At 48.3% G+C, this 27,618-nt stretch overlaps 1 protein-coding gene across 4 annotated transcripts in view; it reads right to left on the bottom strand.

The window, feature by feature from the left end:
- CLDN14 (claudin 14) overlaps positions 1–27,618 on the bottom strand; it is a 97,260-nt gene that overhangs the window by 15,400 nt on the left and 54,242 nt on the right. For 2 of the 4 annotated variants that reach the window (XM_079155201.1, XM_079155202.1), the window contains one exon: positions 25,031–25,168. The gene's annotated coding sequence lies outside the window, so the exon portion shown is untranslated. The other 2 variants (XM_079155199.1, XM_079155200.1) reach the window with 2 other exon arrangements.

Below are 27,618 nucleotides of genomic sequence, written 5' to 3'. Positions count from 1 at the left end.
ATTTTTCTTCTCTTAAAGGGATGAGGGCATCCAGTGAGAATGTTGAAAGAAACAGGAGACAGACACTCTTGCGGTGTCCTGTAGAATACAAAATAAGGCTTTGGTGTTTACCTTTTCTTCACTTAAGTGCAGCCCGATGCCTTTGTGAATATCTGCCAAGGAGGAGCCTTTGGAAAACAAGCCATTGCCGGTCTCCTGTGCCGGAGCGTGGCTTCCAGCTGAAACGGACCGGGGGCTGCCCGCCTCAGTCTTCGTCTCTGTTGTCCACGGGAGCTGTGGGGCCCCTGGCCTGCTTCTTGCTCCCAGACTCCTCTGCTCCAGGTCTCCCACCCTGGCAGGAGGGAAGCGCAGGAGGCAAGCCCACTCTCTCCCTGCTTTCCTTTACAGAGTCGCCCAGTAGGGAGGACAGTGGAGGTGGAAAGTAGACAGCAGGCCAAAGACAGTGGAAAATTCCCTGGGCGATGTTGCCTGGGGGCCCCATGGAAAGGCCTGGCACTGCCCACAGGAGGAAGATGCAGATCAGCTGGAAAGAGGAACGTTTTGCGCTTAAAAGTGCCAAGAGTCACTCCTGAGCCAGCAAGGCTGACCACCTGCACAAGCCTGGAAAACAGACTTCCACTCGGCTTCTGTGTAGGGCAAGATCTTTTCTGAGATAAGCGAGAAAATGAGTTTTAAACATGAACATATTCAATTTTATTGATCTTCATCTTAAAAAAATGAACTGGAGGAAAGATTTATTAATCATATATGTGTGTACGTGTGTGTGTGTGTATGTGTATTTTGGTACTTGGATTTGAACCCAGGGACAGTCTAACACTCAGCTACATCCTCAGCCCTTTTTAGTTGTTTTTCCTTTGAGACAGGGTCTTGCTAAGTTGCCGAGGCTGGCCTTGGACTTGTGAGGCTTCTACCTCAGCCTCCTGACTTGCTGGGATTACAAGCCTGCACCATGGCGAACAGCTTATCAGTAATATCTTCACAGCACCACAGGTAGAGCCTGTGTCTCTCTCTGTAGATGCCCTCAGGTGCCCTGGCTCCCTTGAACCGATGGGTGAGTACAGAGCAGTAAACCGAGGAGGTGGGCGGATCAGACGGAGCCAGATAACAGGGAGGCTGGTGAGCTGCTCAGCCGCGTGTGACTCACTGACTGTCTCGTGTGACTCCTGGCTGTCTCCCTTGGAGCAGTGACTTTCCAAAACTTTTCTAGAAGATGCCAAGATAATATGTGTGACAACCTAAGAGTCAGGTTGGATCCCTCATATCACAAAAATAAAACAAAACAAAAGAAAACAACCAAAACAAAACTCTGGAAGCCCCGGCGGGGAGGGCATCAACAAACACAAGGCTGCTCTACTGAGGTTGTAGCATCCTCACAGCGGAAACTGTGCCCCAAGCGGGAACCAAGCAGAGACAGGCACGAGCGAGATGCGCCCCAGACCCAGGCGGGGTGCTGGAGACCTGGAGGAATTAGACCTTTGGGTAGGAACTCACAGCCAGAAGCCAGCACCCAGGGGCTGCAAGGTTTGGGGACATTTTCAGGCACTGATCCTGGTTCCCTTTCTGTTTGTCTGGGGTCCTCCCGCCCATCCTGGGCTGACTGTGGCAGCTCTTGGAATGTGATCTGGAGGTAGTGGAAGGATTAGCTCATGGATCAGATCGCAGGCAATTTCCCCCCTTCCGTACCATGTTTTACCATTATTAAGAGACATCTAGCCGGGCGCGTCGCACATGCCTGTAATCCCAGTGGCTCAGGAGGCTGAGGCAGGAAGACGGCGAGTTCAAAGCCAGCCTCAGCAACTTAGTAAGGCCCTAAGCAACTCAGCAAGACCCTGTCTCTAAATAAAATACAAAAAAGGGCTGGGGGTGTGGCTCGGTGGTTCAGCACCCGAGGTTCAAACCCAGTACCCAAAACAAAAAAACACAAAAAACCTACGAGTTTCTTGCCTCTTCTCCAGTGCCAATATGTATATGTGGAGGAGCAGGGGAGGGGTCACGGGGGCGAGGAGGACATGGCTCCTGAGTCTAGAAACTCCGAGCACTTTGCACGGCCCTCTTTGCTGGACAAAGGAATAAGAACCAACAGAAGCAGGCAGCGTCGACAAGTCACCAAGCTGACTTGGGAGGGTCTCAAAACACCCACGGATTCAGTCCTGGCTCCCAAACAGGCCCTGCAAGCACAAGAGTTCTGCCCAGACGCTCAGGAACTGCGCTCTTGTCCCACCGGACTCGTCAGAAGCCCGCTGCCCTCACTCCCAGCTGCTTAGGATGCCCTGGGCTCCAGGCCCAGCCTGAAGCTGTTTTTCTAGCTGTAGCCATACCGCGTCACCCGGAGAGTACCAGGCCACCAGCCTGGCTTCCAACCTCACCCACCTGCACTCCTGATCGGTGGGGGCCTCAGAGCTTCTGACACAAATGACTTCCAACCCCAGGCACCCCCCAATTCAAAGCTTCACCCCAAACTCACATGCAGAACACTTGAGTCCCATTCGTCTGGCTGCTGGCGACCCCGCTGGGACCCGGCTGCGCTCCTGTCTCCCTTCCCTCACTGCTGGGAAGTTTCAAGGCCAGGGCATTTGAGAGAAGATTGCCTAGACAGCGACGGTGCTCTCCGAGCCGGCCCGTGTGGCTCACGTGCCCTCGGGTTAGAAGGTTGACTATCCTGTGCAAACCGTGCGAGGTGGCTTGGTGGAGGCAGTTATTCAAGACCAACCAGAAGTGGCCTTTCCGCGTTTTAGAACAAGAATGCCCGAGACAGCTACACGGTCATCTCCTTCCTAAAATGTGCTCCACCGGTTCCCGGTGGCTGGCAGGTAAATCCTTACCTCCCCAGGTGGTCCAGCCTCGGCCCCTGCCCGAGCTCCTTGCTGCGGGGCCATTGGTTGTTCACTGGCTTCTCTGCATCCTTGCTGAGGGCTTCCCCGAAGAGTCACCCTAGTCCTGTCAGTGACTAAAAGCCCTCAGCAAATCCCTTCCTGATCCCGATCGTCTGGCCACAGTGACCTCTGAGCTGCTCACCTAGCTGTTGACCCCACACTGTTCTGGACTTTTCTCCTCTTGAGCAACTCAACCTGCTGGCTCTGCGGGTCCTATTCTGACCAAGGCGTGACTTATTTTTTGGCTCCAACTGTAGCCATAATGGCTTAGGCGATGTCCTCGGGTGGAGGGAGGAGCTGGGTGGGTCGAGGGGACAGTGCAGAACATGGACGACGTGCCCTGAGTTGAAGATCAGCAACGCAGGGAAATGGAAGCTAGGGCCCAAGGAAGAAAGAGAGACTTCGGCCTTGAGGCCCCGGAGGGCTGGACAGGCCCTGCTGAAGTCGGAACTGGCCACGTGAGAATGCTCCAGCCCTTCCCGGGTGCTGCTGGCCATTCTGGGATTCAAAAGTGTATTGGAAGTCTCTGCTTTAACTTGACATGCATTTTGTCCCTTCCTCCTTGATTCTCCGTGGTCAGGTATGGGGGCGACCTGGAGCTCCCTCAGCACTCCCAAGTCTTCCAGTTTTTCCTGGAGTTTCAAAAAGAATGCAGGAAGGAACTCCGGCCGGGGGAACGGCCCTGGGGTGGGCCAGCGGCCTCTGCCTGTGTCCCGGCAGGGGGATGGGGAGGGACGGGAAGGGGAAGCACCGGGACGTTGGAGCAGCTCACAAGTGTCTGCTAAGCGCTTTTTATGGAGAACAGGTCCCAGTCCGCAGTCCCCCCCACTTCTTTGGAAGCAATAATCATAAATGAAAACACCTTTGGTTCAGGACTGCTCCTGGGGCCAGCCCTCGTGGGTTCAGAGAGCCTTCCATATATACTATCTCAGCCTGCGAGCCAGGACACTTACATAGGCCACCCAGCTCGCTGGGCAATGCCCTCCGCCCCCTGAAGAATCACAGTGGGGCTGAAGCAGGCACAGGAAGGAGCTGAGCTGGAGGTAGAACACGTGCTTCTGTTAAACAACGAAGTTTTCAGAACATTGGCTCCTGCCAGGAGCCCTAGCATATGTTGTAAAATGCACCCATATTATTGTCACTTTTATGCTAGAAGTTTCTGGAGATGACTTTTTGTAATTTCGCATTTGGGATGATTTGGCTACAGGTAATACATTTAATTAAAACTGCCTTTGGTTTCCTGGCACTGATTGTGTATTCTTGGGAAATCCTGCCGAGAGAGAAATGTAAACTCTAAATTATTTTATTATTTATGATATGTTTTGAAGTATTTCATTTAACAATGAGGGAGAGGTGGACCTATTGCAATGTTTTGCAGACATTTCATTAAACCTTGATTAGTCTTGATTTTCTTTGGAAAATCATTCCTATTCTGGCCTGAAGTATGTAAGGACTCAGGTCCGAGGCTCCTGATGGATAAAACAGCTTCTCCCGGGGCCCAGGGCAAAGTTACAGGGATATCACATGACTTGGCCTAAATATAAGGGCATTGATTGACTTGTTTTTCATTCATCCAAAAGGTATTGAACTCCAGCCTGTGTGAGCACCGGGGTGCTTGGAGAGAAGGGCAGATCCTCCCCCGCCCTCTCCGGGCATGGGATCAGCTGGCCAGTGCCAGGGAAGTCGGGGGCAGGAAGGTTTGTCTCAGAGTCTCCTGCCCTCTCTCCCAGACCGCCCCGTCACTGGAGCCGCAGTGTGAGGGAAACGAGATTCTTCTCTGTATACAACTGGCAAAGGGTGTTGTCAGCTGGCAAAGGGCTCCTTTGTCTTTGGTTCAGGGATTGGAAGGATGAGTCTCTGGGTGCAGAGAGGCGGCTCAGGGCCTGGTCCCGCACAGGCATTGCTGGAGGACAGCTTTTGCCACCTCCCTAGTGGGTGTGGGGACCTGGCTGCTAAAGTGCTGGTGTGGACTTGGGGCCTCCTGAGGGCTTCATCTGGGGAAGCAGAGCAAGAAGCCAGGATCAGACCCACCAAGTGTAAGACGAAGAGACGACCCGTCCCGGTGAGCGCCTCCTCACCACGTGAAGGGCCCAGGGACGGGAGCAGGTTTATATCCGTGGCAGGACACTGACCAGGACACAGGATTTACTGACTCACCAGAGTGGAGGAGTGTGAGGGCATCCAGACCATCTGGATTGAAAGTCACTTTGAATGAAAGGAAAATCCCACACAATTACTCCAAAGACAAGTGAATAGGAAGAGGGCCAGAGTCGGACTCTGTATGTGTAGGAATGTCCCTTAGAGTCCCCATCTGAAAGCCCCAGATTCTGGGTTAAGATCCTTTCTGACATAAAGAACAAACTGCAAATTCAGAGATCATGACTTTTCGCCAAGTGAACAGCCCTGAACCTTGCCAGCAGTTTCCTGGGGCTCCCATAACAAGGCTCCACAAACTGGGAGCTAAAGACCCTAGAATTTTCCTCTCGCAGTTCTGGAGGCTGGAAGTTGACAGCCAAGGTGTCAATGGGGCTGCCCCCTGAGACCCTGGAACAGGGCCCACGTTACCATCCTCACCCTAACTTATTATACCCACAAAGACCCTGTCTCCACACAAAAGTCAACTCAAAGTGGATCAAGGACCTTGGAATCAGACCAGAGACCCTGCACCTAATAGAAGAAAAAGTAGGTCCAAATCTTCATCATGTCGTCTTAGGACCAGGCTTCCTCAACAGGACTCCCAAAGCACAAGGAATAAAAGCAGGAATCAATAACTGGGATAGATTCAAACTAAAAAGCTTTCTCTCAGCAAAGGAAACTATCAACACTGCAGAGAGAGCCTACAGAGTGGGAGAAAATTTTTACCACACACGCTTCAGATAGAGCACTAACCTCCAGAATCTATAAAGAACTCAACTTTACACCAAGAATACCAATAACCCAGTCAATAAACGGGCAGACACTTCACAGAAGATCTATAAGCTATCAACAGATATATGAAAAAGTGTTCAACATTTCTAGTAATGAGAGAAATGCAAATCAAAACTACCCTAAGATTCCATCTCACCCCAATTAGAATGGCGATTATCAAGAATATGAGCAACAATAGGTGTTGGTGAGGATGTGGGGAAAAAGGTACACTCATACATTGCTGGTGGGGCTGCAAATTAGTGCAGCCACTCTGGAAAGCAGTGTGGAGATTCCTCAGAAAGCTTGGAATGGAACCACCATTTGACCCAGCTATCCCACTCCTCGGCCTATACCCAAAGGATCAGCATACGACAGTGACACAGCCACATCAATGTTCATAGCGGCTCAATTCACAATAGCTAGATTGTGGAGCCAACCTAGATGCCCTTCAATAGATGAATGGATAAAGAAACTGTGGTATATATACACAATGGAATATTATTCAGCCATAAAGAAGAATAAAATTATAACATTTGCAAGTAAATGGATGGAGTTGGAGAATATCATGCTAAGTGAAATAAGCCAATCCCAAAAAACCAAAGACCAAATGATTACTCTAATAAGTGGTTGATGATACATAACAGGGGAGGGGGAGATAAGGGAAGAATGGAAGAAGGATGTTGTGTAGACAGAAATGAGGGGTGGGGAGGGAATGGGGGAAGAAAAGATAATAGAATGAGACAAATATCATTACCCTGTGTACATGTATGAAGACGCAAATGGTATGACTCTACTTTGTGTACAACCAGAGAAATGATAGTTATACTCCATTTGTGTACAATGAATAAAAGTTAACCCCCTCCCATTTCCAAATAAGGTCACATTCACAGATACCAGGGGTTAGGGCTTTGGCACAGATTTTGGGAGGGGCAGAATTCAACCCATAACAGCTAGTAGTCCTGTGTCCCACCAGTTACTTATCGCTCGCTCTAAGACACGGAGTGAGACTATTTCCCTTAGGAAGAGAAAGAGCTCATCTGTTGCCAGTGCTGCCCAAATCCAGGTGGGTTAGTGAAGAAGAGACTCAATGGCTGCTACAGTCAAGTTCATTTCCAAACATGAGGCAAAGGCAAGGCACCTCCTGACCCCATACCCTGCTCTGAAGCTGCCCTGGTGCCTCATGAACCGTCCCACCGGACATTAGTGCCCAGAGTGACAATAAAGACAAAACATGCCACTGTCCAGAGACCATACAGCCCGCTGTGGGGAGTCCTCCTTCCCATCCATTATGAAGTATGACATTTTTCTATTTCTCAAAGTCATCCTTTATAAATAACCAGCATTATTAACAGGGCTTCATAGTCTACTTAGAGTTGGAGAGAATTTTACTTAGGAAAATTACAAATAGAGGCTAGGAAGCTAATCGGTGACAAATGTAGTTAGAAGAACAGAAGAAAATGAATTAAGTCAGCTCCTGTTTATGCTTTCCTCTTCGAAAGCGAGGTGTGACTGAACTCAGGCTGTGCCTTCTCAGGCTCTGGCACTGCAGAAACGCACTGGCTGACGCTGGCCAGGTGCACAAAACAGGAAGCACCAGGATGAAGACTCATTTTCATTTCCCTGCTGCCCATGATGTAGCCAACAACCGTCTCAGCAACAGGCATTTCTACACGGTCCTGGGTTGGCTCATCGCTCTTCCGTGTTCTGGTTTGTCTGTTTGGAAGACGACTTTTTGAAGAGATAGATGCCAATAACTTCCCAGTTAAGGTGCCCAGGGACCATATGATGGATAGTGATATCCAAAAAATCATGTCTTAAGATATAAAGAGATCAAAAGAATTACAAATGGGAACTCAGACAGATCTTTGCACACTCGTGTGCACAGAAGCATCGTTCACAATAGATAGGAGGTGGAGTCATCCCAAGTGTCCGCTGAGGGAGATTGGACCAACAAACGGTGGTGGAATATTGTTTAACCCTGAAAAGGAAGGAAATTCTGACCCTTGTTACAACATGGATAAACCTTGATAACATTATGCTAGGTGAAATGGGCCAGTCCCTGAAGGACAAATATTATATTCTTCCACTTAGATGAAGTACTTAGAAGAATAGTTGAATTCAAGTAGAAAGTAGAATGGTGAGTTAGCAGAGGCTGGAGGAGTACAGAAATGGGAAGCTGCTGCTTCATGGGTACAGAGTTATGATTTGGGAAGATGAAATGTTCTGGAGACAGATGGTGGTGATAGTGGCACAACAATGTAAATGTATGTAATGCCACAGAACTGTCCCCCTCAAATGGTTAAAATGGTAATTTACATTATGTGTATTTTCATTAGTAGCTTTCCAGTACTACAACAAAATGTCTGAGAATCAACTTAAAAAAAAGAAGGAAGGTTTACCTTCACTCACAGCTTTAGAGGTTTCAGTCTACAGTCAGTTGGCCCTGCTGCCCTGGGGCCTGTGGTGAGGCAGCACTTCGTGGAGGGAAGTATGTGGTGGAGCAAGCTTCCTCTCATGGCTGGGACGTGAGAGGGGAAGTGAAGAAGCAGGGTCCCGCAGTTGCCTTGGAGGGCACATCTGTGACCTGCAGACCCCCAGGAGGCCTCACCTCTTGCTGTTTCCCCACCTCCCAATAGTTCCAAGCTGGGGACTAAGCCGTTGACCCTGGGGCCGTTGGGGGATGATGCAGACCCTCACCAGAGCAGTATCTTGCTGAAATCCTAGAAGGCCCTGGGTTGGCAGGAGCCAATCTGAGCTGACCGCCCCATCGAAGGTGGGCTTGTAGCCGTCTGTTAGTTCGTGAGGTCGGGAGTTTCACTGGAATAAATGTTCTCGGATACTAGTTGAAACAACACTCTCCCCTCTATTCTACCTGATTCTGAGAGCCGGAGAGCAAATCCAGGCCCCAGCGCAGCCCAGGAAAGGGCGACTGGCAGGGTCCGGGCCGTGGAGCACCAACCCCGGGCAGTGGGCCCTCGGTCCTCGGGGCTGTGCTGCGCGAGGCTCCCCTGGCTGGGGGCCCTCACAGGAAGAGCTGGCTGTGTGGCCTGGGGTGGGGCCTAGTGAGCAGACTGGAGCCCTGTGGGCTGAAGACTGACCAGCCGCCCTGGGCGAAGGTCAGACGTGTCCTGGACGCCGCCTGACGCTGCCTCCTGGACGCACAGGTCTGCTGGCGCCAAGGGTCACACCTTGTAATTTCCTGTGTCCTTGCAGCTCTGGGCAGGAGAGGCTGCTATCCCGCCAGACATCTGTCCAGCACTCGCAGCTGATCTCAAGGATCTGAGTTCCTCCCTCCGCCTGTTGCCGGCTTGGCGTCTCGACCCTCCCAGGAGCTGTCAGAAGAGGCAGGAGTCCTGAGCAAAGGGCTGTGAGGCAGGGCCGTGTCCAGGCACCGAGCAGGAAGGGGAGTCGTTGCAGGAACTGTCCTGCGCGTGGTGTTCTGGGTGGTCTTGTTCTTCACCCCCACTCCCCGCTGTGGGGCCAGGATGACTTCGAAGGGGCCCCAAACACCTTCAGAATCTGACAGTCGCCACATCGGGCACTGCGGGATGAGGGAGTCAGAGGCTTGGAACCACTGGGTGGCGGACGGAGGGCACTGAAGGATCAGTGTGGCGCACATGGAGCCGAGCTTGTGCCCTTCCCCGCTCCGCTTTCTGCCCCCTCCACACATGCCACACTGTGAACCCGATCCTGCACGTGGCCGTGGGCACAGACACGCACAGCTACACACAGACGCACACCCGTACACTCATACGTCTTCTCTTGAAAGGACGTTTGGCAGCAGCAAAGCCAAATTTCTGAGTTCTCAGCAATTCAGGTAAAAAGGAGAATAAGGTTGAGCCTGAGAAAGGCCTCAGATTAAACTCGGAGGCTGCTCATCCTTCACCTTTTTCAGTATGAAACTTTGGTCAGTGGCCTCCCTAATCCTGCGTCCAGCAAACTAACTAGAGTCACATATGACTTCAGGCCACGATCTGGCCCATGAACAAAGATCCCTAGATACCCCAGTGAACCCTGATCAGGGAAGCTCCTTGCTGAGGTTCGTGCCCTAAAAATAGGCACAGAGTCACTGGCTCAGCTCTTGATAATCAGGACTCCCGCCTCAGCTGGAGACCGCCTCCATGAAGAAGCAGCAACACACAAAGCTTGGAAAAACAGCAGAGCAGGTGCTGTAACGTGGTTCAGCAAGCCAACGAGAATGAGAAAGGAGCCCAAAGTCAAAGTCAACGCCATCATTTTAATTGCCAAGTTCCTTTGGGCCTTTCATGTTGGCTTCATGGAAATTTATGTTCGCTGGGAAGACTGTGTTTGCTGCAGGATCTTGCTGTGTTCATGTCGCCTGGTAATAAAAACCATCTGCCTGAAGCCTTTTTGGAACAAAAAGGGGTATAAACAAATAAGCAAATGGTCATAAAAGATCAGGAGAAGGGACAGGTTTGTTTCAGAAAGGGCCTGGCACACGGGCAGCAGGCCAGTGTTTGCAGGAGGCTGGAGACTCCTGCAGGTCATGTGTAAGGCCATTGTGAAACCCGGACAGGTTTGGAACAAATGCACTGCCTGTCGGGAGCTGGGCAGGGGTGAATGGACCCTGCTCGCTTCCTGAGACCCCGCTCTGGGCTTGGGCTTCACCATGGGAGGAAGAACTGCAGCATGAAGCCACGAGTCCCTGCGGTGGTTGGATCTGGTGCCCTCCAAACTCACATCCACTCAGAACTTCAGAATGTGACCTTTTTGGAAATGGATTCTTCGTAGATGTGATTAAAATACAATGAGATTATGCTAGATGGGCTGCCATCCTTAAAGAAAGAGGGGACACAGGGGGAGTCAGTCAAACGAAGATGGAGGCCAAGAGTGGACAATGCAGCTTACACCAGGGAGCACCAATGAGCAGTGGAGCCCCTGGAGGCTGGAAGAGGCAGAGGGACCCTCCCCAAGAGCCTTCAGAGTGAACTTGGCCCTGGTGACACTTGGGTTTGGACTCATGGCACCTGCACTGAGGGAGAGTAAAGTTCTCTGTATGAGGAGATCAAATGGTCCCCTTTCTGACTGGGAGCACTGAGCCCCAGGGCTTCATGGGGAGAGCAGGGACATAGGTTCGAGGACCCCGTCAGATTCCTTTAGGTTAGGAGTTGAGGACCAGGAGCAGGACAGAATGTTCCGGGAACACTTGTTTGCTGGCTGTTTCCTGCCACAGGAAGGGTGATGGAGGCTCTCTGGAGCTCAAGGAAGAAACAGGGCAGCCTCCCAGTGAGCCACTGAGGAGAGGGGGCTCTGAGAAGCGACCTGTCCTCCTGGTCTCAGGATTAGCTCCACAGATTGGGGTGCGGGGTGCACTGCAGAGGTCCCAGTTGAGTGGGAGTCTGTGAGCAGAGAGGGCCACTCTCCTGGCTGCCCTGGGAGGCAGGGCGCGGAGGAGAAATGGCAAGAGTGTCTGGGTTTTGGCTTCTGGTGGGTTATTATGCTCTCAGCGGGACACTGCTCTTGTAGGCCAGGCTTGGGAAAGGGAGAATTTTCAGAGTTCCTTTAGTTCCTACGACCATGTAAAGGTTCAGGACTAGGGACTGGACCTGTCCTTTCATCATCTAGAAAGTTCAGGACATTGTATGTAAGCTCCTGCTAACAGGGAAGCTCAATTCCCCAATCCTGGTGCTTGAGAAGGGGGCCAAGAAGGGGAATCCAGGGGCCATATGTTTGCTTGATCTTTCCCAAATCTAACACCTGGGAGGGGGAGCTTTGCTTCTGTTCCCTGTTGGGATCCGGTTAGGAGACAGACCCATCTCAATATGGGGGTCGGGTAAGTACACCATGACTGAAGGAAGGTGGGACGAATAAGTTAGGATTCTGACTGCCCTCATCCCTGCTGTGGTATGGAGGAGAAAAAGGGTTCTCATATGTACCCAAAGTAGGTACAGCATGTGCCTGAGTCTGGCTGGAAACCAGTGGCCCACCTTGACCAGGAATGGGGTGGGGAGCCCATCAGATCTCGGGGGACTGCGTATGATTTCCTCCAAACTCAAGCTCTTCGTCCCTCAGTCCAGAGTCTTCAGTTGGGACGCCAAGTGGATGAAGGTATACCCAGACTACAGGTCCTGGGTGGAGGCCTGTCAGGACACTCAGGAGCACCAGCACAGTGGCCTGAAGGAGAGTGCACAGAGAGGAGGACTGTCCCTTCCCCATGGAGACCACAAACTTGCTGCCATTTTGAGCGGTGGGGAGGAGGGAGCAGCATTGGGAGAGCTGACTCAGCATTCACCTACTGGAACCCATTTCAAAGGTTTTGTTTTTCAACAAGAGGGTATATAGAGAAAATTAATGACGAATTGAAGTTCCTTCTGCTACCTGTGGAAGAGGGTGTCACAAGGAAGAGGACTGTAGAAGATGCAGATCCCTGAACAGATGAATGGTCTGGGTCAATCTGAGACCTCGCTACCCAGGCACGGAAGGACGATTGTTACAGGCTGAATCATGTTCCTCCAGATTCCCATATCAAAGTCCTGAGCCCCAGTCCTTACCTTAATTGCCCATAAAGGCTGTATCTCCAAATTCATCAGATGTGACTGCATTTGGAGATAGGACCTTTATAGGGGCAATTAAGGTACAATGAGATCACATGGGTGGGTCCTAATTCAATATGACTGGTGTCCTTATGAGAAGAGGAATTAAAATGCAGATACACATAGAGGGACAACCATGTGAGGACAGGGAGAAGACGCCAAGGAGAGTGGCCTCAGGATTGATCCCTCCATCTTAGACTTCCAGCCTCCAGAACTGCAAGGAAACAAATTGCTGTTGTTAAAATCACCAGGTGTGTAGTGCGCTTTGTTACAGCAGCCTTCACAGACTACTACGATGGCTATGCTTGAGGCTCCAGGGGACAGAGCCTTCCTGCAGACAGCTGTCTGACCGAGGACCACACAGGAGCCTGGAGCTGCCTCCACTTCCCTTGAATGCCAGCTGTTACATGAGACTCCAGGGCTGAGAATCAAATCCCACATACAGAAGGGGCACTGGAACTTCTGACTGGATCAATTTTACCCTGCATTGACTGGGTGTTGTTCAATTGTGAGGACCTTGTGCCTGCTGGGCAAGCTCCCCACAACTGAGCTACGCCCCCTGTCCAAATCACCAGGTCTGATAACTCCATTATGGAGTGGAATGAAGGTTCAAGACAAGCCACATCTAGTCATGGAAGAGTAAGCTTAGAATTTTTTACTACTTAAATTTTGTAGCCTAAGGAAGTCATACTGAAAATGCAAGCATTACCCGAATCTTAGAAGCATGTGCCACTCTGCACATTTAATGGAAGCCGACGCTGATGTTTGCAATGAAGACTTGAAGAAGTGGCCTCAGTCTCGACAGCTCGGTGTTCAGGGGGAGCTCCCCTCAGCCCGTGGATTGAGGAGCAAAGTGTTTTATCACCATGTGCTCTGGGTTGAATAGCACCCCCAGCAAAGTTCTTGTCTACCCAGTCTCAGAAAGTAGCTTTGTAGGGGCTGGGGCTGTGGCTCAGTGGTAGAGTGCTTGCCTAGCATGTGTGAGGCACTGGGTTCGATCCTTAGCACCACATAAAAATAAATAAAGATCATCTACAACTAAAAAATATTAAATAAAGAATGTAGCTTTGTGGGTTGTTGCAGATGTCATTAGTTGAGATGAGGTCATCCTGGATTAGGGTGGGCCTTAATGCAATCTGACTGGTGACCTTAGAAGAAGAGAAGAGACAGGGCAAAAGAGATGAGATGGTTGACAGAGGTGGCAGTTATCCTGCCATGAGCCAAGGGACATGGAGGAGTGGGCTGACCACCTGGAGCTGGAGGCAGGGAAGGATCTCCCCGAGGGCCCGCAGAGGGACCATGGCCCTGCTGACTCCTTGCTCAGGGGCTTCCAGACTCCAGAACTTTGAGAGTAAAGTTCAGTTGTTATAAGTCACCTGACTGGGACCCTTTGTGACGGCTGCCCTGGAAGTGAACACACGTGTGGCAGACTCGGGTTCTGAAGGAGTGGACTCCATCCAAGATGGCTCAGCAGCCCTGCCCCACAGGCAAAGGCCTCCAGTGGGGACCAGGAGGGGGCCGAGGGCACGAGAGGGTCACACGTTTCTGCACGGAGCGCCCCTTCCTCCCCTCCCCAGCCTAGAGCACCCAACATGGGTCCCTGCCAGAAAGTGCTCACGGATCATTCTGGACTCCATCCGGCCAGCAAGGGGAAAGCCCAGGGGGGAAGGAAAGAGTCAGCAGTGAGCCCAGATTTTCTTTGCTTTCTAACAGGAAGTAGCTTGGAGTCTGTTTTCCTTTCTTTCCCTCCCTTTCAAATCGATCTTTCGTATCTCCCATAACTCTTATCTTTCAGCAAACTCAAGCGGGCCCTGTGCGAGTGTGGAAATACCCAACTTCAAAGGTGTCACACAAATCACCCTGAAGGACGGACCCAGGCCTGGGAAAGCCGGAAGGAGGCCCACAAGGTGCCCCTTACCTCATCGCAGTTTAGGTCATTGTTCCCTGTGCAGTCACGCCCCTCAGGGCCCTGGAGATGCCTGAGGCTCCCCCTCCCAGATGCCCGGCAGCACTGGGGGGTGCCTCATGGCCAACGAGGTTCCCTCCCCTTTGTAGCTTCCAGGGTAGTAGGAGGGAAACTGATGGGACCGAGGGGTCTCAGTGGTGACCCCGAGGCTGGTGGGGACTGTGCAGAGTGACGTGGACAGGGAAGCCATGAGAACCGTGAGTGCAGAGAGAAGGAAGTTAGATAAGGACAGGAAGCCTCTTCTCTGGTCTTGGAGAAGCCGGCTGGCATTCTGTCGTACCTTTCTTATCTGGAGGTAGCCACTAAACAACAGTTAACGGACCAAGGACTGGCGCAGCAGCAAAGTGACAGGGTAAGACAAGAGGTGACCGTCTCAGGGGCAAGGTGGGCCCTCGAATTCGGCAGGCCTGTGCTGAGTGTTTGCCTCCAAGCTGAGCGCCATCGGGGGTGATGGGACATGAAAACGGCTGAGACGATGGCCAGGCTTTTGTGCCCTCCACCCAGGAAGGACCCAGCGCTGGCTGTCGGCCGTTCCTTCAGCTACACAAAGACACCGTCGAGCGAGTCTCGGTTCTGGATCGGGGCCGCTGCTGTGTTTGCTTCTGCAACATCGGGCCTGTGCCAAGGTGGCCGCTGTGAGGCCCTCCTGGGCTCCCTGCTGGCCAGAACATGGTCCCTGCCCAAGGGGCCGGCAGTCCTGCCCTGTTCTTCTTGGCGGCTCACCCTAGACCTTTGGTCATCTACCCACTTGGTGGGAGCACCTTACCCCCCTTAACTTGTCCAGTCTCAGGCTTTGTGCCGTTGTCTTAGGAAGCGTCCCCGAGGGAGGCAGAGAGCCTCGAGGAGTGGACAGACAGCACCCATGGGCTTGGGAGCCAGTGACCCTCGCGGCTCCCAGGAAACAGCCTTTACTGCCTGATGCGAAGGCAGCCCTGGGTCGGTCTTTAGCTTTCTCTAGTTTTGAACTTACTGAGAAAGTCGAGGGCTATCATCTAGTGAAGAAAATGGGCATTTTATTTTCTCTTTGAAACAACCCAATACCAAAGTGGGAAAATAAGGCCTACTCTTTTTTTTTTTTTCCCTGTGGGTACCAGGGATTGAACTCAGGGGCACTCGATCACTGAGCCACATCCTCAGCCCTACTTTGTATTTTATTTAGAGACAGGCTCTCACTAAGTTGCTTAGCACCTTGCTGTTACTGAGGCTGGCTTTGAACTCTTTGGTTCTCCTACCTCAGCCTCCCGAGCTGCTGGGATTACAGGCATGTGCCACCATGCTGGGCACAACGCCCACTTCTAACAATCACCTGGCACACACTCAATCACCAGAGAAATTCTTTCATTTCCCAAAGAGGCTTGGAGACCTCCGCTAATCATGTGTCTCCCATGATGTCTGTTTAGGAAATTCATGGGGAAGGAAAGGAGAGCCACAGGAACGCGCATGGGGTAAGGCCACTATGTAGACTGGCTTCCTCCTCCCGGACGTGGCTCCCTGTCGCTCAGTAGATGCTCTCAGAAGCAGATATGGACAACTACCAGGGTCCCTGGGTTTCCACCCCAGCCCTAGGGACTGCTAGCCACAGCCCAGCCACCCTGAAACCTGCCCTGAGCCCTCTTTTCTCCCTTGAGCCCCCTGTGCTAGTTTCCCAGGGCTGCCTGAACAATCCCAGTGGGATTAGTGCCTGCTGTACTCCGGGGTGACCTCATTTTAACTTTACTACCAGTATCTACAACACTATTTCCTAAAGAGGTCACATCCTGAGGTTTTGGGAAAGACATGAAATTGGGGGAGCATCATTCGCCCAGTGACCCCCTCTCACTGACATGGAAATCCTCAGGGAAGCTCCAGCCTTGCAGCTTGCTTACCTTGTACCACACCCTTCCCAGCAGAATCCTTTCTGTCCCGGGAGACAGGAGACACCCTTCTCTTACCATCATAGTAAGAAGTCCATTAGCCAGGTCCAAGTTCAAGTTCAAATGACTGCACTTGACTTTTCAACACCCTCCTTGACAAACATCTTCCTACCGCCAACAGGTTACCATCCATGGTTCTCCATCCCCTGCCCTTCCGGCCACTGTGCCCTCTGATGCTGTCCTCCTCCCTCTCTGGGCACTGGACCCAGCACATCTCCACACCGGTGGGTTCTTCTCCCAGCCAGGCTGCTCTGAGGTCCTTTGTAGTACTGTGAATCCCCGCCTTGCCTCTCTGGTTTGTGGTATTTCACCAAAAAACCATTTCCCCAACTACATTGGGCTTTTTGAAGGCCAAAACCATGATATTTCCATGTTTCTACCCTGTGCACATTTCAGAAACTGAGACCAGTCAATAAGTGTTCACTTAAAATCTGCACAAATGTAAAGTAGCCTCTTTGCTCTATGGGTTGGGTTCCTACAGGGAATTGCCAGGAGGAACTGAGTCAGTTTAGGATATTAATAACAAATGAGCAGGATTAGGGCAGAGTCATTGGGTAGAGTTCAGAGTTGAAGGTGTGCCTGAGGCCCACCTGCCCCAGAGTCTGCCGGGGCACTGTGGACACCTGTATTCCGACTTGATCTCCTGAATCAGAATTTCAGGAGGTAGAGCTGGCAATCTGCTCTGATGTCAGGCTAGCCCAACGGGTGATTTGGATGCATGGTAAGGGTGATCTGGACACAGACTATGGTGTTCATTCTAGGCTTGCTAGTGGAGCAGGAGACAATACTAGCCACACAGCTCACAGAGTCCGACAGGCAAAGCCAACAGTGACTGAGTGCTTCCCAGGTGATCAGTTGTTTCCAGCACTGCTGTTCCTTGTCTCTGGATGTGGAGGGATGTTCTCACACAATCAGGGGCTGTCAGGGAGAATCTGAGGGTCTCCAGTGTGACCCCACGGGCAGTGCTAAGCCAGCAGGCTGCCCCAGCTGCAAAAAGAGTTGACTTGTCTTCTCATTCTGGTTCCCTGAAGAGGGGAATTAGAGCATGTTGTTCATTTATAATGTTTGCTTTGCTTTTGGAAGCACCTCCGGGCAACTTAGGATAGGTTTTCACAGTGGTGTTTGCCTTGGCTTAGCTGCAAAGTTCCCTCTTTTTAGCCTGTTTAAGGCGAGTTAGCACACAGCCCCAAATCCAGGAGCCCCACACCAGATCTAGCAGAAATCAGGGGCTGCATGAAGGGCAGGATCAGGTTTTCCCAGACCCACCTCATACTGGAGCTAGTCCGAGGTCAGGCTGGGCACCAGACTGCTTTGGACTTTGCAGCCTCGGAGATGCCTGCAGACACATGCCGCCATGGCCTGACCAACAATCAGCAGGGAAAGACATTCCGTTCTTTTAGCACCTACTCTGTGTTCATATTTTCTTTTCTTTTTAAAAAGTCAACTAACTTTCCATAGTAAATTGTCGATCCTTCTTGATGTTTACTCTCAAGTTTCAAACAGATGCCTCATTACGTGTTAATAATAATTGCCATCTGTGCCAGCGATTCCATTTACATCGTTTCATTTAATCCGCACAGAACTCTATGCAGAGGGTATTATTAGATCAAAATTCATGATGAGAAACAAACTCATGGAGTCTGGGTGGCCCAAGATGACCCAGCTCTCAAATAGGGGGCAAGCCCATAGCACATCCTCTCAGTGAGTGATCGCTCTCCACTTGGCTGGTGACCTGCCACATCCTGAACCTTCAACGTCATCCCCAGTGATCTTCTTTGCTTTGAAGAAGGGCCGAACTTATCTGAGGGTCGAATGATTTCATCTAAGCCCATATTTACTTTAGTTGTATCTTCCTAGCTCATAGCAGCAAAATGAAATGTGAAGAAAATTACTTGTTTTCAGTGACATATCTGCAGGGTCAGAATATGTTATCATGGGGGTCTCTGCCAATGGCACATCTCTTGGAATGATTGGGCTACCCTAGTGTGGGGTCTAGAAAAAGGTTAAAATCCAAGAGACACCAAGATGGCCCAGGTCATCCGACCCAGGGAGGGTCACATTCAAGGGCCTGGGGATATTGGGTGGATTCTGAGAGTGAGAAGAGGTCCTCTGGGAAGTCAGTGGGATATTTGGGACTGGGACTATGAAACTGAACTGGAAATGTGGGCTTTAGGGAAGGAGCCCAAGAAAATCACAATTTCCTACGTGAAGGCCCCTTCTTCCTGTCCCCCCCATATCTGCTGCATTGACATGGACGCAGCCCCAGTCCACTCTCACAGGGTCACTACTTGGCTTGGTGGTGACTTCAGGGGTCCTGTTCATTTCTCTTTTCAGCAGCCTGGGCCTAAATGAAAGAATCCACAGTTTTCTCTACTTAAAGGGAAACTGCAGACCCTGGATAGGGGCTGTTCTGATGGAAGGAGGTCACGGAGGTGAGTGTACATTTGGACTTTGTTGTGTGGCCACGAGAGAACACTGAATATATACAAAGTCCTAGAAATTTAAAAGGTTATTTACTGGCCTAATCCAAGGAACTGAAAAGGGGCTAAACTAGGGTTTAAACTTGGATCCCAGGCCTAGACCCTGCTTGCCAGTTTATAAATACTGGGTGAGGCAGGCTGGAGGGGGTTAATACTAATTTTCTGCTTTCTATATCCTGAAAAACGACACGATAAACTAAGAACAATGAGAAGAAATCACCATGAGTAAAAGTAACACCACCACATTGGTTGCTCATTATGTGTTACGTGTTTACTGTGTTAACTCTAACACCCTCGACTGTGGTGTTATTATCCCAGTTTTGCATATTGGGGAATAAGAGATTCAGTGAGCCCAGTAACTTGTCCAAGATTACAATATTAGCAAGAAAAAGGGCCCAGAAATGAGTGAGATCCTTTCTTCTCCAAGTTGGCTCTCATGAAATACTATTCTTACCCCCATTGTGGTCTGAGGTGGTGTCGCATTTTACTTCTGCACTAGCTGGAAGGTCAGGAACAATTATGCCATCCTGCAGCATGCTTAGGGGTCAGTCCTGGGATTAGCAGAGTTCACCCTCAGCCAAGAAAAGAGCATTGCAAGGAAATGATATCTGAGATCTCCCCCGCTTGTGAATAGGCATTACTGGAGAGGGTTATGGTATGTTAGAGATATATTACTGTGACATCTTGTAAATTTTATAGCTACTGTCTTACACTTCTCCAGCATTCCTGATCTTGTTGTGGTGTTCACTTCAAATGATATTGTGTGAGTGAATGTGTAAGAAGCAGACACGAGTCATATGTTATTTGACATGAATGTGTTTAGGGACTCATTTCCCCTTAAATAGCATGGCTTCATTTCTCCACTGCTGCTTTCATAGGTACTTTATTTGCATTCACAAATATGATGGTGATAAGACTACTTACTATCTGTGGAACAAAGCACTGAATATTTCCCACTGAATATTTAATAGAAACTACTTATATTAAAACATCTATGTAATCTTGAATGCATCTGACCTAAAGGAAGGAAAAGTTTTCAATCCAGGCTCATATTAGATCCCTTGGAAAACTTCTAACAATTCTTAATGCATGGGCCCCACTCCTAGACCAAAAATTCAGATCTCTGAGAAGTGTGTTCTGGGAAGTGATAATTTAGAAAACTTTACAGGTGATTTTAACATGTAGTCATTGTTCAGAACTACTAGGTTTAGGCAATAATGGATTTTTAAAATAACGGAGTAGTGTCTTATTAATATCAGTGCCTCAATGTTTCAGACAGGAGAAAGGCCTATGTTATGCACTACAATCAAGATTTTTGAACAAAATGAAACTAAAACACTCACAGTTAATATCATACATACAAGAAATCAGTAAGTTCCAGAAACGAAGTAGAAGTTCAATAAATATTACTGAAAGAGTGAAGGAATGAATGACATCTTATAAAAGATTGTATGAAAAATTATATTTTGATGGAACTATGATGTCATTGTTAGGTGAAAGATCACTGATAAAGAAGTTTTAATTAATCACAGTACAAAATCTATTATGAGCCACATCCCAATTTAAAAAATGCTAAAACCAGGAAAACACGAGCCTTAATCACCGTTCTTTAGCTACTTGACTCCGACTGTGATACCACTAACTTCCACTTGATGCCGCTGTGATCTGCTTCTTCAGGTTCTGAAAGGCAGTCTGAAAACCAATTTTCTACAAGTATTTAAAATTGAAATAGTCTACCTCTTTTAAAAACAAAAGACTTAACAATGTCATAATTTGAGGAGCTGAGGTTCATTGTTTCTCTTTATTAATATTTGATATATTTTGCAAAGTGTAAAATTATTTGAAAAGTAAATTGAAATGTCGACTGTTGAGAGAAAACTGTTGCTTCCCTTCTATCTACATCCCCAGATGTCACATTTCACTCATGTCAATCTCATGACTAGACTGCAGTGGGTTTTAGGGAAACGACAGCAGCACGGACAGGAGGGCTAGTGTTGGATCTAAATACAATAAAAAGTCTTACTTAAAGGGAAGAATATGATGGCTTCTAATCTGAAGATAGCAGATCTGTTGTTTGTCCAGACAGGACAAGTTGGGTGGAAAAGCATAACCCCAATTATGCTTAAACCCCAGTTCAATGTTGATGCTGGATATTGACCCAGGACTTCCATAGCTAAAAACCTAAATTTTCGCTGTTGGGTGAGAATCACTGTCCCAGAAAAGTGATACAAGCTACAGGGCCAAGTGGAAGCCCATGAAGCTTCCAGAATGTGCTCAGAGCAGAGCATCCTGACTCTATCGATCTCCAAGGAGGACAGGCACTGACAGTAAGCATTTCAAAGCTTTTATAGTAATTTGAAAAAAGTAATGTTATGTCTGTTAAGTCTAATAAAAAGAAATTGGGAGGCTGGGAATGTAGTTCAGTGGTAGAGCACCTGCTTAGCTTTGGCAAGGCACTAAATTCAATCTCTACCATGGGGGGAAAAAAGCATATTTTTTATGTCTTTATAGTTCTTTTTAAAAAAGTAATTCAAAAGTTCCGGTATTTAAAAAAAATATCAACCCATAAGAGATTAGGGTTTTTTTTTTTTTGTTGGGGGTGTTGTTTTTAGTGTCTCTTTATCCCAGATAGCTTTCAAAGCACAGCTGACAGCCCACCTGAGCTGCTAGGGGAGGGAACCTCAGAATCAAGGTCAAAAGAAATCCTAAGAACAGCAAACTTCTGGGAGCCCCAGCCTCTGAGCCTGCAGTCAGCAGCTCGCCCAGAGTTCACCAGCCCTGCCAAGTCTCAGGGGCTCTGCAGGGACTCTGCACCATCACCCCTCACAGTGGCTCCCCCTGCTCAGTGCACACACAAAAGAGCAAGCCAAAATGGCCCTGGGACAAGAGGAACCCGGATGAGCAAAGTGAAAAGAAAATGCAAAACCACTCCAAATTGCCAAGTCTTATATATGTAGCTTTAGAAACCAGGCACAGCAAACGTTCCATAATTAACTTGTTTCTGGTTTGATCCAGCCAAATCAGCTGGCTTTGATGGAAGGGAAGTCTAAGATGCCACAGGTTTCCATTTACAAGTAAATGTGAGCTGGCCACTTTGCTGCTCTTAAGAATGGCCATGGGTGTGCTATCATACGATCGATGCTTTTTTTTGGGAAAGCCATCTGGTGATCTCTATCAAGATGTAAACTGTGAATATTCTTTAACTCAGTAACTTTGAATGTACATTAAAGATTAGGTGCCACCATGTATGGTGGCACATGCCTGTTTCCCAGCAACTTGGGAGGCAGAGGCAGGGAGATCAAGAGTTCAAGGTTAACCTGAGCAACTTAGCAAGACCCTGTCTCAAAAATTTTTTTTAAAAAATCAGATACTTTAGCTGCTAACGTGGAAGGAGTTCAGAGTCACAATATGAAGTAAAGGAAGAAAGCTGAGGTACAATAGCTGCAGCCCGATCTTATTTGTGTGAAAAAAGCAGCACATGCATTTTCATGGAGCTGAGAATCCTGAAGAGTGTATAAAAAGCTGTTCACAACGGTCACCTCTGGGAAGGGGAGTCAAGTGTCAAAGCTAGAGAGAAGGACTTTCACTTATATCCTCATACCCTTTGATGTGGTTTCATTTTTTTTAAAGTAAAATATGCAATCATTTCATATGGAACAAGGTGCCCTCTGTGAGCATCAAGAGCAAGAAGAAATGGTAACAAATATCAGTCAGACATACCCGGAAACAAGGGGTTTCACAAAAGAGTAGTGCCCTAAAGCTCAAGAGACATGGGCAATAACAACAGTTCACCTACGCCAGTGAATATTTTTAGAAACAAGCAATAGCAGCCTCAGGGGACCCCCATAAAACCCAGTACAATGTGTAGCAGGGACCCACTGCGTCCAGGGATTGTGGCCATCATCATGTGAAAAAACACAGAGACAACTACCCAAGTGTTTAATTACGGTATGGAAAAGGAACCAAAGGAAAGGCGCTTGGGGTTGGTTATGTAAATAGAAAATGGTTGTCTGGCCCTGCTTCATAAACAGAGCGTGCTGGCTAGCAGTGGTGCTGTGAACTCTCACAAGAGAGACACACACCTTTCCTTTTCTCTCTATTTCTGCCCTACACAGTGCTGATTCATTACGATACCACTGTTCTTACAGAAGAAGAGATATGAATGCTCAGAATATATGAAAAAAACGTTCAACATCTCTAGCAATTAGAGAAATGTAAATTAAAACTACACTGGGATTCCATCTCACTCCAGTCAGAATAGCAGTTATCAAGAATACAAGTAACAATAAATGTTGGCAAGGATGTGGGGAAAAGGTTCACTCATACACTGCTGGTGGGACTGCAAACTGGTGCAACCACTCTGGAAAGTAGTATGGAAATTCCTCAGAAAACTTGGAATGGAACCACCATTTGACCCAGTTATCCCACTCCTTGGCTTATATTCTGAAAAGACTTAAAATCAGCATACCACAGTGACATAACCACATCAATGTTTATAGCAGCTCAATTCACAATTGCCAGGCTTTGGAACCAACCTAGGCAGCCTTCAACAGATGAATGATAGATACACAATATTACAGGAATGTTACTCAGCTATAAGGAAGAATGAAGTTATGGCATTTGCCAATAAATGGACGGAACTGGAGAAGGTCATGCTAAGTGAAATAAGCCAATCCCCCAAAACCAAAGGCTGAATGTTCTCTTTGATATGTGGATGCTAACTCATAATAAGGGAGGGTAGGGAGGGGAAGTATGGAAGTTCAGTGGATTAGACAAACAGGACTGAAGGGAAGGGAAGGGAGGAGGGATGGAATAGGAAAGGCAGTAGAATGAATGGGACATCACTTTCCTAAGCTCATATATGAATACACGACTAGTGTAACTTTGCATCATGTATACCCACAAGAATGGGATCAAAACTGTAATGGGTTGCACCCCATGTATGTATAATATGTCAAACTACACCCTACTGTCACATATATCTAAAAATGACAAACAACAAAAATAAAAAATATTTTTCTTAAAAGTCATATATAATTACCACACACACACGTAAGTATGTATACACACATGGCACGCTCTGTACTCTCTGCCAGTGAAATCTAGAGTGGGGACTTGCTCCAGGACACTGCCTTGTGGAGCAGGCAGGGGCCATTCACCGTGGGACTTTCATTTTACTGAGAGAAGGCTGCAAATTTAGGCCCAGAAATGAATTCTCTGGAAGTAAGGGAGTGGCTGAAGCTCCTTCTCTGGGCCTTTCCTCCTGATGGGCCCCTCCTTTATTTATTTAGAGCACTGAGCCTTTCCTCTAAGTAAATACGGAACAAATATTTTAAAACCACCCTTTTAAACAGTGTCAAATTATTAGCTGCCTCCACCTGGCCCTAGGCATGGCTGTAGTGCTCACTGGTTGTGACCTGATTCTCCGGGAGGAGGCCCCAGCCTCACAGGTGCAGTAGGACTTCCGCGCGTGTGGGGAAACTTCCATCTGTATGGCGGAACGCCCACCTGTGTGTGGCACTTCCGCCTCACTGAGCGCGGAACTTCCGGTGTCAGCCATTTTTGGAGGAGCTCGGACCGGAAGTAGCGGGCAAGCCTGAAGGCGCCTTGGGGTTGAAGAGTGACACCAGCGTCTACTCTTACTCTGGACTGAGTTAGGAGAGGGGTTGATGTTTGGAAGTGGTGCTGGCTGCAGGGAAGCAAGAATGGAGATGGGACAATGGTTTCAGCAGCAGAGAAGGGGAGCTTTGGTGAGCACCTGCCCACAGACTCCCATGAAGATAAATGTGGTGGAGGGAGAGTTACTATTGAGGAGTGCTGGCCTGAACATTCAGAATTCTCCCCCTAACAACATCTGAGGGACATTGTTTTTGGATTGACACCTTAGAAACCAAAATTCTGTTTACTGGCCATCTATGCAACCCAAGAATGTAAAGGTTTAAGGCCCTACTGTATACATGCTGTATCCCCTGCAGACTTGGGGTGTGTGTGGGCGGGGAGGGGGGTGTCCAGGCTTTAGTAGAGCAAAAGCTGCAAACACCGGGAGTCCAGTTACATCCAGGTTTCAAAAGGATTCTCAGCTGCCTCATTTTCAAATTGGCGGACACGGCTGTGAGCCAGAGAACCTGCAAGTTTCTGGGTGCATGCATCCACCAGCCAGACTGGAAATACTGAAAAAGCAGAGGAGCTATCCTTAGAGGCCTTGTCAGTATTTCTTTCCTCTGGTCAGTTCAGTTTTGAATAGAAACTGGAATAATAATTATAATGATACATGTTTACAGATTTTAACTAATTAATCCCTTGGAGTCCTCTTTTGGGGTAAAAGCATTCTACCCACCTCATACATCAGGAAAACAAGAGGCCATATGGTTTGACTGGGCTGGGTGGTCGGTGGTGTCAGTAGAAGAGTGGAGACTGTGGCTTCAACAGTCCTTGACTTCTTGGCCTGTATCCAGATCGTTGGGCCTTGTAGCTCCTAGAAAGGTGATACATGAGAAATTAAAGTGAGCCAAACCATAAACTAGCAGGAGCAGTTGCCTCTAGTCAGGAGGACAGGCCCTGCAGCCCTGTAGCCCTGCCTGTGCCTGTTTCTTTTTGAGGGACAGCCTTGGGGAGGAGGAAAATCCATTATACCAGAAAGGTTTTGCCCACCTTTAATTACCAGTTAAAACATTTCATAAAGAACATTCCCCCTGAAAGAAAACTCCAAGTTGCTGTGAAGGTTTCATCTTTCCCTTTTTGAATCTCAAGGTCTGCAGCTATGTAATTCAATGTTGGGAAAATATTTATTTGTAGAAACACCCACTGGGGTGTTGGGACACCAGGAACAGGGCAGAGAGTGCTGGAGCCTCTACAGTCACCTTGAGCCAAATCCTTGAAGAAAGGCCCTGACCTACTAAAGAAACTTCTTAGCCCTTTCTAACGAGAGATTGTCTCCTGATTCTTTGTTCTCCTTTGAAAGCAACACATTGGAGTGAGGTAGTAGGGGTATAGATGAGGGGAGAAGGAAAGGAAGCTTTTCAGTGGTTGTGGCTATTTTGAGGTAAGGAAAATGGGAGAAACACAGGGGGACGTAGCTTCTGGCCCCAGTAGATACAAATAAAGGCTTGAACGTTAGCAAAGAGATCCAGGCTAGACTCCCAGAGAAAGTTGCATATGGTTGTACAAGTGAGCAGGAATGGTCATAATCTTTTTAGGGTGTTTCCAGCAGATTATCAGCCCTGTTTGGAAGCATGGTGTTGCCATCTTAGTGGTTTGTCCCTCTGAACCCCCACAATGGGCATTTATTCAGTCTTGATCCCATCCTGATTTGTGTCTTTGTGCAACTTTTTATATGTGAGTACTGTTGTTCCCAAATTCAGTTGTAGACTTCTTAGTAGTAGGGACCAGAGTTTTCATGATCAATGTTCATTAAAATGATTGATCAAAAAACTTCCCCTTGTGTATCATCAGCTGAGAGACACAGGCCAATTTCAGTCTCATTCCTATTACTTGATTTTCTTTCATTGTTCCAGGTTTCCTTTTATGGCCTAGTATTCCAGAGTCCTCCTTGATTCGGGGGCACATCTGTGAGCCATGTGTCTATTTTCTTTGCTTCTGCACAATGGTAATTTTTTTTGCTACTACAGGAAGTTTGGCAGATTCAGAAGTACAAGGAGCCACACTGAGACCTGAGATCATAATCACTGACGCTATCAGCAAGTCTGGATACCAACATCTGCCTAGAGAATGGTTGCCCTGAGAAGCTCATCCCAGTCCTAAATCTGGTTGGTCTGTTTTGAGGTGATAGCCTCATATTGAAGTAATTTCTCCCCTCCAAAGGGTCTAGAATAGGTTCAGTTGTGATCTATTTTATGTAGTTGACTGCCTCAAGAAACCTGGGAAAGGTTATTAGGAGTGTGTGTCTAGGCATATGGATAACTGTTCCAACTCAGTGCTCTGTGAACACCATTAGTGACCCTTGAAATGGTTCTGCAGGAAGTGCCAGCTGTTAATGACTCTGCCCCGATGCTCCTGTGTGAGCTGAATAAGGAGATAATGTGTAACTTTGCCAGTAGCCAGGTGCTGCAGTTGATGGTTTGCTCAGGGATGGTGTGCCATTTGAACTCAGAAAACATTGCCAAAGAAACAGTGCAAGGCGATTGACTTGTTCCTCTGTTGAGAGGCAGAAGAGTGAAAAACCAGTAAGCTGATGATGCTGTGTCCCGTTCTGTGACTGGGAGAAGGGCTCCACCCGAGGCAGTCAGAAATGTTAGAACAACTTTTACATGGCGAGGAGGAGGGAATCTTTCCGCCAGTTACTCTGAATTGACTTCCACTTTCTAGGAAGATAATGTATGAAAGTGCAGAGCAATAGAAGAAAAATATGGCCTCAGGATGGTTACAATCTAGCTAAAGCTCATGACTGGAAACTAGTTAAAATGCAAGAAAGAGGAATATCCACACTGTGAAATGATAGCCTTTCCAGTTAGTGGAGTGGATTAACAGGTACTGAGTGTTAAGTGGGAAAGGCCAGCAGCAGGACAAGGCACCATGTATGTAGAAAGCAAAGCAAAGCCCCTGCGTGTGTGTGTGTGTCTGTATGCAGATGTACGAAGGAGACTGAAAGAGGCCTCATCAAAGGGAGGCAGAGCTGCTTTCTGGGAGGGAAGTGAGATTGGGGAGTGTGTTGAAGAGAATCCTTCATATTTTCACTCCAGGCATGTCTGCATTGAATATATTATTTAAACAAGAATGTATTTATACATTTTTTATGTAAAAAAGGAAAAGAGTGAAAAATATAACAGCAAAGCCAGTACATGATAGATTCCAGGAGTGATCCTAAAGCTATGTGTAGTGGCCCCATCTGCCCACCACCTCACAGACTCTACAACTTCTTCCTTCTTCTTCATAGAATCCCATTTTTTCTCAGAAAACTACCCATTT

The sequence above is a fragment of the Sciurus vulgaris genome, assembly GCF_902686455.1.
Source record: "Sciurus vulgaris genome assembly, chromosome: 10".
Lineage (NCBI taxonomy): Eukaryota > Metazoa > Chordata > Mammalia > Rodentia > Sciuridae > Sciurus > Sciurus vulgaris.
The sequence above is the reverse complement of the archived record's forward strand: the minus strand, read 5'-3'. Positions and strand labels throughout refer to the sequence as shown.